Raw genomic sequence first — 18,870 nt, forward strand, 5'->3', positions numbered from 1 at the left:
GTGTGGTGGCTCACACCTGTAACCCCAGCACTTTGGAGGCCGAGGCAGGTAGATGGCTTGGGACTGGGAGTTCAAGACCAGCCTGGGCAACATAGTGAAACCCTGTCTCTCCAAAAAACACAAAAATTTGCCAGGCATGGTGGCACACTCCTGAAGTCCAGGCTACTCAGGAGGCTACAGTGGGAGGATTGATAGAGCCAGGGAGATTGAGGCTGCAATGAGCTGTGATCGTGCCACTGCACTCCAGCATGGGCAACAGAGCAAGACCCTGTCTCAAAAAGAAAAAAAAAAAAGAATTATTAGCACTGGGTCTAATAAAAACATGCCAAATAATGATTCAGATAAAAGACCAGGGAACGTTTCATTTGCTGATATCACAATTTGCATAACATAAGGTAATCTCTGAAGAATTAAGAAAAAGGTTTTAAAATTTTGACAGGCTGGAGAAACAGACACATAAAATTTTAATGCAAGGAGAAATGGGATGCAAGGGTTTTGCACAGGCTTAGCCAAGAAAGGTTTTAATGTCCTGGGTAATCTTGAGGATGGAAAACCGTGGAAGGCTTCAGATCAGAAAACAAACAAATAGAAATCCAAGCAGGTCTCTCTCTGCCCAGTCAGTCAAATTCTTTAGGGCCAGCAAATCTATGAAAGGACACATCACGAGGGGGTAGAGTGTGACTGTTTAATGGCGCTAAAGAAAAGCAAGCTTAAAATTGATGTTAACATTCACTTAGCTATTGTGAAGAACTGCCACAATCTATTCAAGGATTTCCTTCTCTGGACTTTAGAAATACCTTCTGGGATGGGCCTTGCTATGGTTTGAATGTCTGTTCCTTCTAAAACTTATGTTGAAATTGAATTGCTATTGTAACTGTATTAAGAGGCAAGAGTTTAAAGAGGTGATTACACCATTAAGGCTCTACTCTCATGGGTAGAATTGGTGCCAGAAAAGAAGCGCAACTCCAGCCCTCTTTCTCACTTTCTCTCGGCTCTTCTGCTTTCCCGTTTCTCCCCTCTGGAGGATGCAGCATTCAAGGAGCCATCTTGGAAGCCAAGACTGGGCCCTCATGAGACACCAAACCTGCCAGCACCTTGACCTTGGACTTCCCAGACCCCAGAACCTTGAGAAATAAATTTTTGTTCTTTATAAATTACCCAGTCTCAGTTGTTCTGTTATAGCAGCACAAAATGGACTAAGGACTCCACTGAGAAAAGGTAGAGATTAGCACCTGAAGTTCTTAACAAGATACTCTGGAACAGAAAGCTGAAAACACAGGCTTTGGGGACAGATAAACCTGCATTAAAATCCCATCATGTACTTCCTGTGTGACTTTGGACAAGCTACTTAACCTCTCTGAGTATCAGTTTATTCATCTGTAAAATGTAGACCATATCTAATTCTTCATGGGCTATTATCCGATTAAATGAGTTAATGTAGGTGCTATATCTGGCATATAACATATCCTTAATAAACATTTCCTATTTATTATGTTCCTTCAAAAATCTCCTGCTGAATAAAGTTAAAATTGGCTATGATGATATTTTGCATAAATGGTACCAAAAAACTGCTTAGTGTTAAAGTACCCATGACTCTACCTTTAATTGTTACCTGGTGATGTAATTGTCATTCATGTGTGTATAATACACAATAACAGATTTCTTACTGCTTGACCCAGACACTAAAAGGAAATTTCTATCTGCAATCTTTAACACAATCAATCAAAAAGTTATTGCCACTAAATAAAAAATTAAAAGCCAAGTGTTCCACTTGAGAAAGAAGTTTTTCTCAAGCATAAATTTAATTATTTGAGTTTCGGTTAGCCTATTCCTGTGTCTGGATTTTTGTTTTTGTTGTTTTGTTTCTCTTTTGTTATGAAATAATCACATAATACATGTATAATTTAATGTATAAAAGCAAATGAACAATTATGTACATACCTACAGAACATCACAAGCACCTCTGAAGTCTCATGTATAACCCTGCCCAAGCACAACATACCCTTCACCCCAGAAGTAATTAATTATCCTTCTGCATTTTGTTAATCTTCCCCTGCTTTTCTTAGCAGTCTTCCAATTTATGAGTCTATCTTTAAACAATATATTACTTTAGCCGTTTTTGAACTTTACATAAATAGAATCATATTGTATTAGTCTTCTATTTTGCTTTTCCACTAATCTTTATGCTTTTGAATTCATCCCTGTTGGCATGCACAGTTGTAGGTTACTCTTACTATTGTTTCATATGAATGTACCACAATTTCTTTATTCACTACACTGTTGATAGACATATACACTGTTTGCAGGGTTTCAGTATTATCAACAGTGTTACTTTGTGCATTCTTGTACATGTTAAGAGTTCTTTTAAGGCAGTGTTTCCCAACCTTTTTCACAATCCAACTGGTAAAGAAAACAGTAATATTAGTAGGGCAAACTGAAGTTATTAGACAAAACTGCTCCCACTCCAGCCTTGCTACCTGTCCTACTCCTTTACTCTGCTACCCTGAAAGATAAGGGAAGCAGGGGAACACTTTACAAGGTATAGTCTGTTCAAAATTATTCTAACAACTTATACTCTCACCAGCATGGTATGCATGTTTCTTTCCTTTGCCCTATGCCTTTTCCAAACACTTAATATTGACAGGTACTTGCCAATCTGGTAGACGCGAAATGGCGTCTTGCCATGGTTTTAATATGAAGACATACTGTACAACCTCTGTGATTAAAACAGTAGGGTATTGGAACATGAAGGGACAGACCAATAGAGGAAAACAGAAAATGCAGAAATACAGCCAACTATGTATAGAAATGAATTATATAAGGGGGGCACATCTCAAATCAGTGGGAAAAAGATGGACTTTTTTTTTTTTTTTTTTTTTGAGACAGGGTCTTGCTCTGTCACCCAGGCTGGAGTGCAGTGGCACAATCACTGTAACCTTGAATTCCTGGGTTCAAGCCATCCTCCCACCTCAGCCTCCCGGGTAGCTGGGACTTCAGGCATGCAACACTATGCCCGACTAAGTTTATAAAATTTTTCTGAAGAGATGAGGTCTCATTATATTGCCCTGGCTGGTCTCAAATTCCTGGCCTCAAGTGATCCTTCTGCCTGGCCAAAGATGGACTTTTTAATAAGCGGTTTGTGATGCCAGATAGCCATGTTGCAAAAATTAGATCCATTCTCCATACCATACAACAAAATAAATTCATACATGTAAATGTTCATGATAAAATCACACAAGTACTAAAAGAAAATACAGATGCCTGTCTCTACAACTGCACTGTCCAAAATGGTAGCCATTATCCATATGTGGCTACTGAGACCTTGAAATATAGATAGTGTGACCGAGGAACTAAATTTTCAGTTTTATTTAATTTTAATTAACTGAAATTTTAAAATGGATATTCAATTAGGTATTGGAAAACTTTTTAAGTACAACTAGAACAACCTGGTTATGTGAATTTACTTTTTTCAACTGTAAATTTTATGAAACCTAAATACAGATCAAGCATTTATGATGAAAATTTAGTGACCAAATTGAAATATGTTAAATATATAAAACACACATTAGTTCTTAAAAACTTAGCATGAAAAAAGAATGAAAAATATCTCACTAATATTTTTAAATACTGATTACTTATTGAAATGATAATATTTTTGATACTTTAGGTTAAATAAAAATATTATTAAAATTAATTTCACCTGGGGTTTTTTTTTGCTGTAAATGTATCTACTAAATATTTACACATGTATTGTATTTACATATGTCTTGCTCTATAACCTGGATGTAAGGAAATTTTTTCCAACAATGACTTAAAACTAAGAGGCAATCAAGAAACACTGATAATACTGACTGCACCAAAGAAAATAATTTGCTTAACACCATAATCAAAGAAAAATGACAAATAATAAACTGGGAAAAATATTTGCCAAATATTAGGGATGTCATCCCTAATATAAAATAAAGGGGGCTGGGCGCCGTGGCTCACACCTGTAATCCCAGTACTTTGGGAGACTGAGGCAGGCGGATCACCTGATCTGCCAAGTCAGGAGTTCCAGACCAGGCTGGCCAGCGTGGCGAAACCCCGTCTCTACGAAAAATACAAAAATTAGCAGGGCATGGTGGTGCATGCCTGTAATCCCAGCTACTGGGGAGGCTGAGACAGGAAAATCACTTGAACCCAGGAGGTGGAGGTTGCAGTGAGCCGAGATGGTGCCACTGCACTCCAGCCTGGGCAACGAGAGTGAAACTCCATCTCAAAAAATAAAAATAAGTAAAATAAAATAAAATGGAAAAAGACCTACAATTCTATAAAAATGGGCAAAAAAATGAAGAAACTGTTCATAGAAAAAGAAATGCAAACCCCTAGACACATGAAAAAGAGCTGAAACTAGCTCAGAATCAGAGAGATACAAATTAAAATTACACTAGACTATCATTTCTCACCAGTTAGATGGCTAAGACCTAAAGGCTGTACAATGTTTTTCTATTGGTGGGGCTCTAGGGTAAGAGGCAGTCTCATATTTTGTTAGTGGGAATGCAAAATAATGTAGCACATAACACCCACAGAAGGGAATTTGGTAATGTCTAGCAAAACTGCAAATGTATTTATCCTTTGACCCAGTGATCCCACTTCTAGGAATCAATTTTAAAGATAAATCAGCAAGAATATGAATGTAAATATTCACAAAGCTGTTTACTGCATCACTGTTCATTCCACTGTCCATCTAGTTAATTAAATGAAGTTTCAATTCTGGCTTTGTTTGACTTACAAATAAACCCCCATCAACAACAACAACAACAACAACAACAAACATTCCCCACTAAAATGTAAGAGCAAAAGATTAGAAACAACCATATATCCAAATGAATAATTATGGTATATTTGTACAGTAGAATTTCTGCAGTTGTAAAATGCAATGAGAAATTACCCATGGTAGAGAGTGATCTTGGAAATATACTGTTAAGTACAAAATGCAAGGTGCAGAACTACAGTAGGCAACCTTTTTGCTAAGAGGGAAGAAATAAAGAAACAATATGTAAACATGCATATATACATATATATCATACATACACATACATACAAACACACACACACACATATATATCTGAGTGGACACATATGTACACATACATATTTTTCTGAACTCTGTCCACTGAAAAGGCCTAAAAACAATGACCAGCTCAAAGGCAATAAGAACCCCTAACAACTGTACTGTGGTCTCGAAATACTGTTTACCACTGAAAAGATCTGGGGTAGAAAAAGTACAAAATAAATCTGAAATATCTTATTAAACCAGAAAGTAAAAATGTTATCAAAAACTACTGTCGTCTCATCAAAAAGATTCAGAAGCCAATTTAAAGAGTCTCACACTGGACACAAAAATAATTTGAGCTTCAAAATAAACTGCAAGGGATTAAAACACATAAATTGTGTTAAAATCCACAAGTTCATAATGATACTAAAAAAAAATCTTGTTGGTTTCCTCTAGAGGCTACTAGAAAATCAGCTCATTATTTCTGATATTGGTTTAAACAGAAGAAAGAAAACCAAGCATCAATTTTCCTACATAAACTATATCTCAGGGTAACAAATAGTTGATGTTGTTAAGGTTTCTTGAGAGAAAAATTCCAGCTAGGAAATGCAGAAGGGATGACAGAATATCACCATTTTATAACCCTTACTAAATAATAATCACAATAGCATCAATGTTTTTTACAGGGCCTGTGATCAGACTAACAACACCTAAATCCACTGTTAGACTTAACTTCACAAAAGAAGAAACGAGAAGGCATGTGTGCCTCCTGATGTGATGTAATAGGAAGTACCTAACATGGCCAGGAGTGGTGGCTCATGCCTGTAATCCTAGCACTTTGGGAGCCAAAGGTGGGCAGATTGCTTGAGCTCATGAATTCGAGACCAGCCTGGGCAACATGGCAAAAACCCCTCTCTACAAAATATTAGCTGGGTGTGGTGGCATACACCTATAGTCCCAGCTACTTGACAGGCTGAGGTGGGAGGATGGCTTGAGCCCAGGAGGCAGAGGCTGCAGTGAGCCGAGATCACAGCATTACACTCCAGCCTGGCCAATAGAGTCAGACCTTGTCTCAAAAAAAAAAAAAAAAAAAAGAAGTACATAACACTTCCTGTGATGTGCTCTTGCCAAAAATTTCTAATAAGCTTCCAGTCTAGCTCAAACTACTAGTTTACAGGAAATACATGAGGAAACAGAGAAATATAATAAAAAACAGCAACAAAGAAGATGCAGTCAGGATACAGGGAATCCTATAGACAAATCCCTGTTTCCTCAACAAATAAACTTCCAGAGAAGGAAAAGAGATAAAAATAGGGAAAGGAAGACTGTAAATAAGACAAATGTATCTCTCAGGTGTGGAAATTGTTTGGATCCCAAAAACGCAAAAAAGTAATAATTTTTAAAAATGATGACAATCAAGGATATTTGCTTTCTGACTAAATATTTGATATTAGGAAATTACTCTTAGAAATTAGACATGATAATAATATTATGATTATTTTAAAAGGAAAATGACTCTGTATCTTTTAGAAATACATACAGCCATGTGCCACATAACCATGTTTTGGTCAGCAATGGTCAATGGATATGAAACTGTGGTTTCATAAGATTATATAATGGAGCTGTCCTACACAGGTATATCTTTTTTTATATTTTATACCATATTTTACCTTTTCTATATTTAGATGTTTGGATACACAAATACCATTTTGTTACAACTGCCCATAGTATTCAGTACAGAGATGTATTGTACAGGTCTATAGCCTAGGAGCAATAGGCTATATCCTATAGCCTATGTGTGCAGCAGGCTATACCATCTAGGTTTGTGTAAGTACACTCTATGATGTATGCACAATGATGAAATCATCTAAAGACACATTTCTTAGAATATACCTGTGTGGTTAAATGACAATCTATTATGTACAGAGCAGATAATACAATGTCTGATTTGCTTCATAAAGAACCAGTAAATGAGAAGAAAGGAGTGTACGAGGAAGGGGGCAGAGAACACAGAACTGGCTGGGAGTTGACAATTAAAAGCCTGACTTTAAAGTAGGAGAGCCCGGATTCCAGTCTTGGCACCACCACTATTAGCTACAAGACCTAATCAAGATCCTAAACACACTGAGGCTTAGTCATTCTCTGTCTGTAAAGAAGAGGTAACAGTAGTGGGTTCCTCATAGAGTTGCTGCAAGCATTAAAGGAACAGTGCATGTAGTGTACTCAGCACAGTACCTAGGCACAGAGTCATCACTCAGTACATGTTAGCTTTCATTATTACTATTGTCAATTATTGCCGTTGTCATTCAAGATCACTAATCTGGAGTTAGGAGGTGGCGAAACTAGGATAGAATCCGCTGAATCCATAGCCCACATTCTTCCCGCTACATTATGTTGCCTCACCTACCTCTCCTTGACTCTCTCAGTGGAGTCCGAGAATGAGTAACAAACATACTCTGCAATAAGCTTCCCTATTTATACTACAAACCTTTAATGACACTGCTTCTCAGCCTCCACTTCTGGAATCAAATAGCAATCATTTGCTGTAACTTAAAGTGTTCTTACAATTGATGGCTATTCATCTGGTAGGATGTAAATACCCATGTATTTTTAATCCCCTTACAAATTAACGCACACACTTATAAATTCACAATGATTAAACACTGGCACTTTCAACATCATCCCAAACCATGGCTCCAAATTTTTACTACATTGGGTGCTGGCGTAAGTTATACAAGGCTAAACTCAGATTCCAAACATACAAAACTAACAAAGTGATAAAACGTTAAACTTTGCATGCAGCATAAGCTAATACATAATATTACAATGCTAAGTAGCCATACAGTTGTTTTTTTTGTTTTTTGTTTTTTTTTTTTTTTCAGACCAAGTCTCACTCTGTCACCCAGGCTGGAGTGCAGTAGCGCGATCTCGGCTCACTGCAAGCTCTGCCTCCTGGGTTCACGACATTCTCCTGCCTCAGCCTCCCAAGTAGCTGGGACTACAGGCGCCCGCCACCACACCTGGTTAATTTTTTGTGTTTTTAGTAGAGGTGGGGTTTCACCGTGTTAGCCAGGATGGTCTCGATCTCCTGACCTTGTGATCTGCCCGCCTTGGCCTCCTAAAGTGCTGGGATTACAGGCGTGAGCCACCGTGCCCGGCCAGCCATACAGTTTTTTAATGGTGAGAAAACATGTTGATATCTTCCCATCAAATAAATGTTCCCACATCTATTTAATAACAGACATTATGAAAATGTCTTTAGATTTGTTTTACTTCTTCATACAACAATTCTGACCACATGCCACTGCCTGATCCTCCCTTTTCTTTGACAGACACCACACTTGCCTGGTTTGAGTCTCCTTCACCATCCTTTTCTATCACACCTCTGAAACACTGGGGTTCCCTAGAACTCACTGTTTAGTTTTCTTCTACATACTTTCCCTGTGCAAACTGATGCTGAACCACAACAGCTTCAACTATCACATTTATAAAAACTCTTTCAATCACTGATTTATTCATCCATTCAACAAATATGTGCTGGGCCCCTAGTGTGTGGCAGGTGTTCTTTGGATACGAAAGGATCAAAAACAAATACAGTCTTGCCTTCATGAGCCCTACAGTTGCGGGGGGTGGGGGGATGTTATTAGCATTAATCAAATAAACTCAAAAATGAATGAGCAATTACAATATTGGAAAGTGCATACAGACAAGGAGAGGAGGTACGTGGTGTGGTAAGAGGGCAGAATAGAGGGATTTGACCTCATCATGGAAATGTAGTGAATGATTCCCTGAGAAAATGATGACTGAGCTGACAGCAAACTCATAATTCTATCCCAACCCTCTCTTCTGAATTATAGACCAGAATTTCAGTTACGTGTTAGATATCTCCATCTAAGACAGCATACACACCAGAAACTCAACCTCTTGCAAACTGAGTTAATTATCTTTCCCTCTAATGGCTATTAGCTTCCACAGCTCAGAGTATAATCCAACCAGAAATTTTACAATTATCCTTTACTCTATCCCCTTTATCACTCTCCTGCCCAATTTTTCACTGAGTCCTATCAGTTCTGCTTCCTAAATCCTTCTTCTGTCTGTCCCCTTTCTCCATTTTCAGTTCTCAGTATCTCCCTCCTAGTTAGTACTACAGTTCACTTGTTCTGACTCATCTCTGTCCCCTCCAGTCTCTTACCCATACTCAATAGAGAACCAAACATCATACAAAATAGGTCTTTTCTCTCTTTATAATCTTTCAGTGACCCTCACTGCTTATATTGTGGGCAAAAAGTCCAAACTCTTAGCATGACCTAAAAGGATTTGCATAGTTCATCAGCCTCATCTCCCATTGCTCTCTATCATATGTGGAAAGTCCAGCGACATCAATCCATAACCACATGGCTCCACGTCATTACATTTCTTCTGTTTGAAGTGGCCTACTTCATTTCCATCTGCCCCCAAACCCCTTTATCCCCAAATGCCAGTAAGAGAATTGGTCTATGAGTGTATAGTAAAATAAAAAAAAATTCAAAGTTAGCAAACCAGTGTTAGTCCCCAGTATTTTTGGCAATCTAAGCAGTGTCCTGGAGGACTCCTGGTAGCTTTCAAGTGTCAGTCCAAATATATCCCTCTCTGTGATGCCTTTTATGACTCCTCGATGTTGGGGAGTCATCATTTATTGTCCAAACTGAGATCCTTTTGAGAGTAAAGGGAACACTATTATTAACTACGTTGGACAGTGGGAATAAGCCAGGACTGCCCCAGGGAAACTGGGATGCACAGTCTGCTTCCCACTAAACAGAGCTTGGTGCTTTCTTATCTCAACTCCCAAAGCACCTTTGTCTATTCACCTCATATCATGTGTTCGCATATCAATTCTCCCGCTTGTCTGAGAACTCCACAAAGGCAGGGCCAGGCCTTTTTATCTATCTCCAGCATCTCTCCAGTCCCAGGCACCAGAAATGACACAAAACATCATTAACAAAAGTCAATGTTTGTTCAATAAATTATCTGAGTGAATAACAAAGATTAGATGCCTTAACCCTGGCCAACAAAGGAATTTAAAAATTTATATTATCTTTTCTCATTCCAGACTATACTTCCTCATTATATTAAAGAAGGCTTCAAACGGGAGCAAGGTCTTCATAGACAGAAACTGTAAGCCTCAGGATCAATGACAAGCTGTCAATCAATCAATAACTGCTTATTTAGACCAATCTACTTTTAAGGCCCAGTGGGCACAATAGAAGGGTTTACATTTGGCTGGTGACAAAAATATATATAATAAAAATCAAAACTAATAATAAAATAAACTAAGCCTAAAATAAGTATTACAGCAGTTCATGGAAGGTAAGGGAGAAACCACTCTTATAGCAGAAAAAGGGCTCCTTGGAGGAGGTGGGATTTGAAGCGAGATTTGAGAAATATCTTGGATCTCAAGAGACACAGTAGAGGGGAAGAAGGATATCCCAGGGTGAGGCAGGGGTGGGTGTTGGGGAGGCCATGGAAGGGAGGCATAAAATTTGTTTTGGGAGTCGCATCTAGACTGTCATGAATTTCTGGCACAAACCAGAATATCTGAATTTTCAGCAACTACTAAGCAACTCAAGAGATGTTCTGGATTCTCACTTCCTTCACCAAAATATTATCCACCTGAAACATATAATGAGATATATGTTGCTTATTCCTTATAACCTATTAATTGCAAGAACTGTTAACAAAATTATCTTAGAAAAACTGCTTTTGGCAGAACTTTGAGATAGAACCGCTGAAGTCACCCTGACTATCTGTGTCTTTGAGAAGTTTCCTGCAAATCACAGCCTGGCAGCCCGCAGCATCTCCTTACTTTACACCTGGCCTTTCAATTGTCTCATGTAAAAGGACATAGTGCTAATACAGGGGCTCTACTAGACCTCCTTGTCAACTGTGGAATTCAGGAAGAAGCTTTTAGGAATGGCTATGATATGCATGCATGTCATGGTTTGTTGAGAGTACATCCCTTAGCACTTATACCTATGATGATGGGTATGAAAAAGGTTCCCACACTTCAGTGAAAAAAACTTCTCAATTGCCTTTCCCCACCCAGTTCAGGTGGGAAAAACCATAAGTCACCAGGCGAAGTAAAATATATTCTAACATGTGGTTTAACAATGAACTGAAACTGCTGCAGTATCCATGACACTCAAATAAAATACAGATCCATCCAAGAAAAGGAATTATTACTTAAAAACCATCATCTCCCTGTTCTGCTTTAAAGTACCTTTTTCCAAAAGCCCTAAAGCACTCAGGATATTGCATAACAAATGTTGGATCTACTTTTGAAGTAGTTTTCTAAAAAGACCAATCCAAATTCATATGTAGTGAGTCAATGGGATATATTTTTCCAGTAGTAGTGCTCAGTTTACTTTTTTCCCCACTGACCCTACTGATAGGGCTGATATAGGCTACAAACTTATAGAGGAAACCAACAACATTAGGTGTTAGCTAAAGAATCTTTGCTTGGCATAAATGTGTCCCATGAATTTATAAAATTTTCATGGAGAGCAGTAAAATTATAACAAATTGGAAAAAAATTAGTTCAAGTTGCAGGAATACTTATTTAACCAACATTTACTTAACCAAAGGAGAAAAAAAAAGGTAATGAAGATGAAATTAAATAAACCATTCTACTTTTGTGATTAGCAAGCCGAATTTGGTGTGTAATAAAGTCTTCCTATGGTGCTATTATGAAAATCTCTGGAATGCTTTTCCAGATTTGTTGTCCAAATCTTTTAAAATAACAATAATCATCAAGATATTTCCTTTATCTTATCCAATGGAGAACGTAATAGCTAAGTGAAGTGAAGAAGCAAAGTACTCACCTACTAATAAATGGCTTAAGAGCCTTACAAAGTCAACAATATAAAATACTAGAATAAAAAATGAAAACAAAGGCAGAAAGATCCCTAAACTTGGGGGTGCTCTAATTCCACTTTTCTACAAGGTATAAAGTATGTGGATGTCAACTCATGAATACTATAAACACATGTGTTGAGATGGCGGGAGCCTGAGAAACAGGCAGAGGCAGGTATGTGCTGGAAGATCTAAAGGCTTGATGGAGAGAAGTGGGTGGGAGGAAGAAGGGAGGAGGCGTGGGGCAAAGTAGGACAGGGGCCCTGAGGGAAGAAGGGAGTCACTGGGCTGGAAGCAAGAAGTCTACTGTCAGGCAGATAGGTGGGAGGAGCCAGATAGACAGTGGATCTGGAGATACGGTTAAAGTACTGTACTGGAAAAGCTCATTCAGACACATTCAGACAATAAAGTCTTGCAGGCAAAAGTAAGGTGTGGGATAGGAAGCAGAAGGGAGCCTGACACAGTGGCTGATGCTGCGGTGGTCTTGGGGAGGCTGAGGCAGGGGGATCGCTTGAGCTCAGGAGTTCCAGACCAGCCTGGGCGACATGGCAAGACCTCGTCTCTAGAAAAAAACAAAAACACTCTCCAGGTGTGTGGTGTGCACCTGTGGCTCCAGCTACTCAAGAGTCTGATGTGGGAGGATGACTTGAGCCAGGGAGGCAGAGGTTGCAGTGAGCCAAAATTGTGCCACTGCACTCTAGCCTGGGTGACAGAATGAAACCCTGTCTCAAGAAAAAAAAAAAAAAAAAAAGGAGGAATTTCTATGGATAAAAATCTATGGGCCAGAAAAACATGAAAAATCTTCAGAAAGGAAGTGATAGATGAAAGGGATACTTGTCCAAGGTGGACTAAGAGGCCAAAGCCAGCCCAAGAGACAGAACAGGTGTAGGGGGAAAGCCACTGGATGCTGGGAGCCTGAGTGGGCTCAGTGCACTAACAGGTCTCAACTTTCCTTTACTTCAGTTATTATTTTTTTAAAATTTAGATTTAGATGATAGGAGTGCAGTTCTGTGACATGGACATATTGTGTAGTGGTGAAGTCTGGGTTTTAGTGTACCCATCACCCAAATAGTGTACATTGTGCCCAATACGTAATTTCTCAACCCTCGCCGCCCTCCCATCCTCCCATCTTTTGGAGTCTCCAGTGTCTATTATTCCACTCTAAACGTCCATGTGTACACACTGTTTAGCTCCTGCTTTATTCAGGTTATCTTAGAGGGAGCAGCAGTGAATCTAATAAATCAAGAGGTGGAGGGCTTCCTGAGCTTTCCCTGGACCTCTCCAGCACTCCTTGATCCAGGCACATTCTGGGAAAGATCCCAGCATGGAAAATCCTGACTGCTACGGCTGCAGCCAAACGTCAAATGAGACAGGGTACATGAAAGGACTTTGAAAACCATAAGGCACACTATAAATATTAGGCACTGTTATTCACCGAATCCCTGAGGCAAATAATCATAAGGGAAGGAACGCCTGTCAAATACAGAAATTATATCTATTCCAAATCAAGATGCTCCTAACTAGAAATTCTTGTAATTTGGGGGCCGGGCGCGGTGGCTCATGCCTGTAATCCCAGCACTTTAGGAGGCCATGGTGGGCAGATCACTTGAGGTCAAGAGATCAAGACCATCCTGGCCAACATGGCAAAACCCTGTCTCTACTAAAAATACAAAAATTAGCCAGCCATGGTGGCACCTGCCTGTAATCCCAGCTACTCAGGAGGCTGAGGCATGAGAATTGCTTGGACCCAGGAGGTGGAGATTGCAGTGAGATTGCACCACTACACTCCAGCTTGGGTGACGGAGCAAGACTCCGTCTCGAAAAAAAAAAAAAGAAAGAAATTTCAATAATTTGAGAGGACATCATGCTTGGTATGTTTCCTGTCAAATGTGTCTCAACATTTAAAAATCCTACCTGAGGCATAATATGGGGCTCTTAATAAACTACCATACACATTTATTAAAACTTAAGTCCACATCTAATGTATTTCTCCAAGGAAATTTTGACACATTGCAGATCTTAACTAATTTGGTAAATTCCATTCCATTCAATCACTCATTGAGTGACTTCCAAGTGCAAAGTAGTGTGCTAGCTGCTATGGGGGTTGCTGAGATGAGCAAAAGGGCCTAGCCTTCCAGTAGCTTGGCCAATTAGTCTTCTCAGCTTCCATTTTAGACTGGGGAAGCTGCATCTCCTTTCACAAATGTAAGAGAAAGCAATCATTAGTTTAGGTGATTAGCCTACAACCTGGGAAATACATTTTCTAGTAATATAGTTAATAAAAAAGCAAAGAAAGTTCTTAATACCTGGTGACTGGAGACACTGTTTTGTGCTCATTTCTATGTTTATCCTAGCCCAGTTTACCTCCAACCACTCTTGTCATAATTGCATAACCACAGCATGTCATGTTGTTTCTTGTTGCAACTATAACTTGTAAAATTAAACTTCAGAACCGAGACAGTCAAGCTAAATAATTGCCTACTTTAAAAAATATGTATGTATGTAATTTACATGCCACTTCAGATAAGCTCTTGAATTATGATCTCTGGAAGTCAAAACTGTCACCATTTTTTAAAATATAGTTTCACTGTTGCAATTTTTCTTGTACACAAGCCTTATCCCTGTTTTTTCAGTTTTCTAAGCAGTACTTTATACTGGTCTATTGCAATCTGCTTTTTGTGTTTTATGAAGAACCCAATTAAGCATAATTTTTATTTACTGCATGCTATGGGACTTTTAAAATTGAGGCTCAAAGAAGGACCATAAAGTGGCCAAAGATGTATTTGTTTGCTAAAAGCCTATTCATAAAAGTATCTTTACACAGTAAAGCTGGAAAAAAAAAGGTCATCTGAGTACCCACCACGTACATTGTGTAGGGTCCTCCAACCTGTATTATATATCATGTAACCCTTCCCTCACCTTGGGAGGGAGGCTTCACTATATCCATTTCCAAAATAGTATTTTTAGGAGATGTATATTTTCCTGAAGACTGATCGACCCAATATCTCTGAGTGAATTCTGATTGACTAGATGTATAAGTAGATTTACGTAGTCAATATGTTCCTAAAAAACTGGAGGCAAATCAACTTTCACATACAAATTATTTTCATGTAAACTTGCATTGTAAGATCAGACCTGCCATACCCTCACTCCTGATTGATAATCAGCACTGTGCTGCTCAGAGCACTTGCTGGAGTCTGAAGCTTACCCATGTGTACATACCCTTTCCTAACTCTTTGATGCGTTTGGATTCCATTCCACCCATGAGGAGGTGCAGAATGAAACAGTTTAAATCACCTGAAATGAGCAGTGACCACACTCTAAGATGCCAGCTAAACATCAGGAGAGAAAATACAAACAAAGCAATGCTCTCTCCTCTCTTTATATTTGGTTCTAAGAAGCTGGAGGAAAACAAAGTATCATAAGACAGTGAGGTTTCACCAATTTCTCTGTTAACTGGCAGTATCCTACAATCTCCCTCCGGAATTACTGTACTATTACCCTTTAGTTAGGGCCACACTCAAAGTAGAGCTGGAAGGAAACTTCAAAGGATACAGAACCCCAAGACCTCTGTACTTAAGCATGTGAGCTACACAAGATGCCTCATTATATGGCTGTAAGTTGTATTGATAAATTCAAATGAAGACAGTCATATTGATCACCTTAGGACTCTTCTGTAAATATGTCACCTGCCTTCTCCTGCCCTATTGGAAGGTGACATGACTTTCCCTCTCCCAGCCTTTGGTGTCTCCTTTAGACAAAAACAAACAAACAAAAAACAAAAACAAAAAAAACGTCTTATAGAAGGGGGCTGCTTAGAGCCTGGAGCAAGCCACTCAGAATGTAAAACTCAAAGCTTGCCTGGTCACAAAGGCAACACAGTGCTGAGGCATGATTCACTTGGAAATTATAATAGAGCAAACCACCTTCCTCCTTAGTAGGATTTTTGAATAAGTCATAGCAAATAGTACCAAAGCTCTTGAATGATGCCCTGTGATTCTTCAAGAAGCTCAAACCCCTTCAGACAGTGGCCTATTAATTCCCAGAAACCCATGTTGAATGATAAAGTGAGATGGGGCGGAGGAGGGATAAATGTCTAGCCAAGAAAACAAAATTATCAGTTTTTTAAACTCGGAGTTAAATTAAGTCAACCCTGAGAAGGAAAGCTGGAACTTTAAGGTCCTTCTAGGATGAACTTTTAACACTGGAGGATGTGAGACCTCTCTACCACCCAAGGCCATTTTTCTTTGGAAACATGCCCAGTTGTGACAAAGCTAGACAACAGAAGCACCCCGCCCCTCCTCAGGCACCCTCCCACCCAAGAGCTGAGCGCACTGGTCTTTGTTGCCCTTTTTAGAAGCCTCTAGGACTGTTCTCTGAAGCAGGTTTGCACAGCAGTAAACATTGAGTGACATCCTATTTCAACGCTGCATTTGTGATCTGTGAAGTACCAGTCCCAGCATTGGTTTAACGCCTATAAATACACTCAGTTGTCCTATCACTGGTACTTCCTACTTTGTAAGTAGCAAAACAAAAATAGGTGATCCAATCCAAATTAATTTCCATGTCTGACAATTGCATTTCCAAACAGCCAACATGGAACATGTTCTATTGATCCTACAATCCAGCTCTAGACAATATGAAAAAGGGGAGAAAACTCCAAATTCAGCATCTTGAACTTAAAAGACCCTTCAGAAACATCACCTTCTCCCCACAACAGTGCTGAAGTAGCTCAGGCCCACTCCACCTATGTTTGTTTCTATCCTGGTACATTCCAATTCTATCAAATCAAAAGGTTATTCCTATTAGGCAGAAGCTGAACCCATCTCCTTGAATAGGGAGGTGTTCATTACATCTGTCTGTGTAATGAACTTGTCATTTCCCCAAACGGTCTGGACAGTCTCCTACAAAAAAAGAAAAAAAGAAAAAAATACTCCATGGAATCTATGGTGTGTCAGTCCCCTTCCTAACATCTGAGTCAGACTACGTGTGTCTTTACTGAGGTTCTGGGTGCCCAGGGTGTATCACTTTCAGAGTTGCTTCAGTAACTGAACTATGGCTGTCTTCCAGCCACGGACAACACAAGCACTATCTATTTTAAAACAATTTTCCTAACCCACAGGCAATGGAAGAGATCCCATAGGTCACCGACTTCCTATTGAAAACAAATTATTTCTCTCTCAAACTGCTTGCCGTCTCTCAGAATTAATGCGTGTTTATGTGTGCATATTTTTATCTTTGGCCATGCAACTCTTGGAGCAAAGAGGACCACCCCAAATTTTAACGACATGCCTGAGCCATTCAGAGCTTTAGAAGAGAAATGAACGAGTGCTGAGAGCCCTTAAGCCCAGGACTTCTCTCACACAAACAGTAAGTGGAAAGGAAAAAACAAAAACAAAAACAAAAACTAACCCTCCGTAGAGGGAGGGAGCAGGGTGGATGATAGGGAAAGGACATTAACCAGCAGACCAAAGGCAGCCGCGGCAGCGGCACTTCGCGAACTGCCTGCAGAGGAGAGTGAAATCTGTTTCGTGTACAATAACCAAGCACCCTCTGGCTGCCTCGCATGGGCACGAATAATAAATACACCGAGGTGGGCAAACAGATGCACCGAAACGAGCCACCCCAAAAAGGTCAAAACTTCAGAAATCCCGGGGGTCAAACCACCCACACAAACACATCAATCAGTCGGAGCGGGAGAAGGGACTGGGATACTTAGCAAAGGATCCTAAATTGTGTTTTTCCTTTCAAGCTCTGGCTTGCAAAGTACGGTGGCTACATGTAAAGCTAGAGGAGAGCAGGAAGGCTGAGGGCGGCAGGGTGCGGGTGGGAAGGGAGGGGTGTCTAACACCAGCCACCCAGGCCTCGATGTGACGAAAGTCGTCAGCAGCCCCGACCACATCCCAGCCCCTCCGCCCAGGCCGGCAGACGCCCCTCGCGGCTCCCCCACCCCAGCTTCCGTCCCTGGCAGCAGCCCCGCCAGCCCCGCACCAGCAGCAGCCCCGGCCCGGGCCCCGCGCAGGCAGCGCCACGACCGCGGCTCCCATCCCTTCCGTGCGGCAGACACCCCGCAGGCCTCCCTCCCTGCCCACCCGGGGATGCCCGGGTAGCCGAGCCGGGGCGGGCTGCACCGCCAGCTCCCCCCGCCCCAGAGCAGGCAATGGCTCACGCTTACCTTGGGCGTTCGCGGGGGGGCTGAAGGTGGCAAGCCTCCCGCCCCCCGCCCCTGTCCTCCTCGTCTTTTTTCTTCCTCCCTCCTCCTCTTCTTCCTCCTCCTCCCCACAGTGTGTCCGGGGCTCCCCCTCCTCCCCGCCGCTTGGAGTAAGAACCCAAAACCCCGAAGCCGGGCCCGCGTGCAAGCGTGCGGGAGGCGGCGGCGCGCGGCCAGCTCTCCAGTAACTGAGCGCGGCGCGCAGCTCCCAACTAAAGTGTGAAAGAAGCAGCGGCCGCGGCGGCCGCAGCACGGAACGTTCCCCCGGGAGTGGGCAGGGAGCGAGCGGGAGCTTGCGAGGAGCGAGCGAGGGAGGGGAGCTCCTCGCTCAGTCACTCACTCGAGGGGCGGGGGCAGCAGACACTCCCCCACCGCCGGCCCCTCCCCGAGCCTAGCTCCCGCGCGCGCCTGGCTCTCCTCCCCGGGGCGGGGCCTGCGGAGGCCGCCGGGGCGCAGCGCGCTGGGGAGCGGGTTGGGGGCTGCTAGGGCTGCGGGGCGGGAAGGAGGCGGGTGTGTGTGTGTGTGTGTGTGTGTGTGTGTGTGTGTGTGTGTGTGTGTGTGTGTGTGTGTGTGTGTGTGTGTGTGTGTGTGTGTGTGTGTGTGTGTGTGTGTGTGTGTGTGTGTGTGTGTGTGTGTGTGTGTGTGTAGGGGTGTGTGTGTGTGTGTGTGTACGTGTGTGTGCGCGCGCGCCCTGCAGCGGCCGGCCAGCCGGAGGGAAGACCCCGGCGGGAAGACT

The 18,870-nt window shown here is 41.3% G+C and overlaps 1 protein-coding gene across 1 annotated transcript in view; it reads right to left on the reverse strand.

Annotated features, from left to right (window-relative positions):
* Nucleotides 1-18,552, reverse strand: part of C1H1orf21 (chromosome 1 C1orf21 homolog) — a 232,330-nt gene extending 213,778 nt beyond the window's left edge. The window contains exon 1 of the mRNA XM_004028042.5: nucleotides 18,099-18,552. The gene's annotated coding sequence lies outside the window, so the exon portion shown is untranslated. The remainder of the gene's footprint in view (nucleotides 1-18,098) is intronic.
* Nucleotides 18,553-18,870: the final 318 nt, after the last annotated feature.

This window comes from Gorilla gorilla, chromosome 1, assembly GCF_029281585.2.
Source record: "Gorilla gorilla gorilla isolate KB3781 chromosome 1, NHGRI_mGorGor1-v2.1_pri, whole genome shotgun sequence".
Lineage (NCBI taxonomy): Eukaryota > Metazoa > Chordata > Mammalia > Primates > Hominidae > Gorilla > Gorilla gorilla.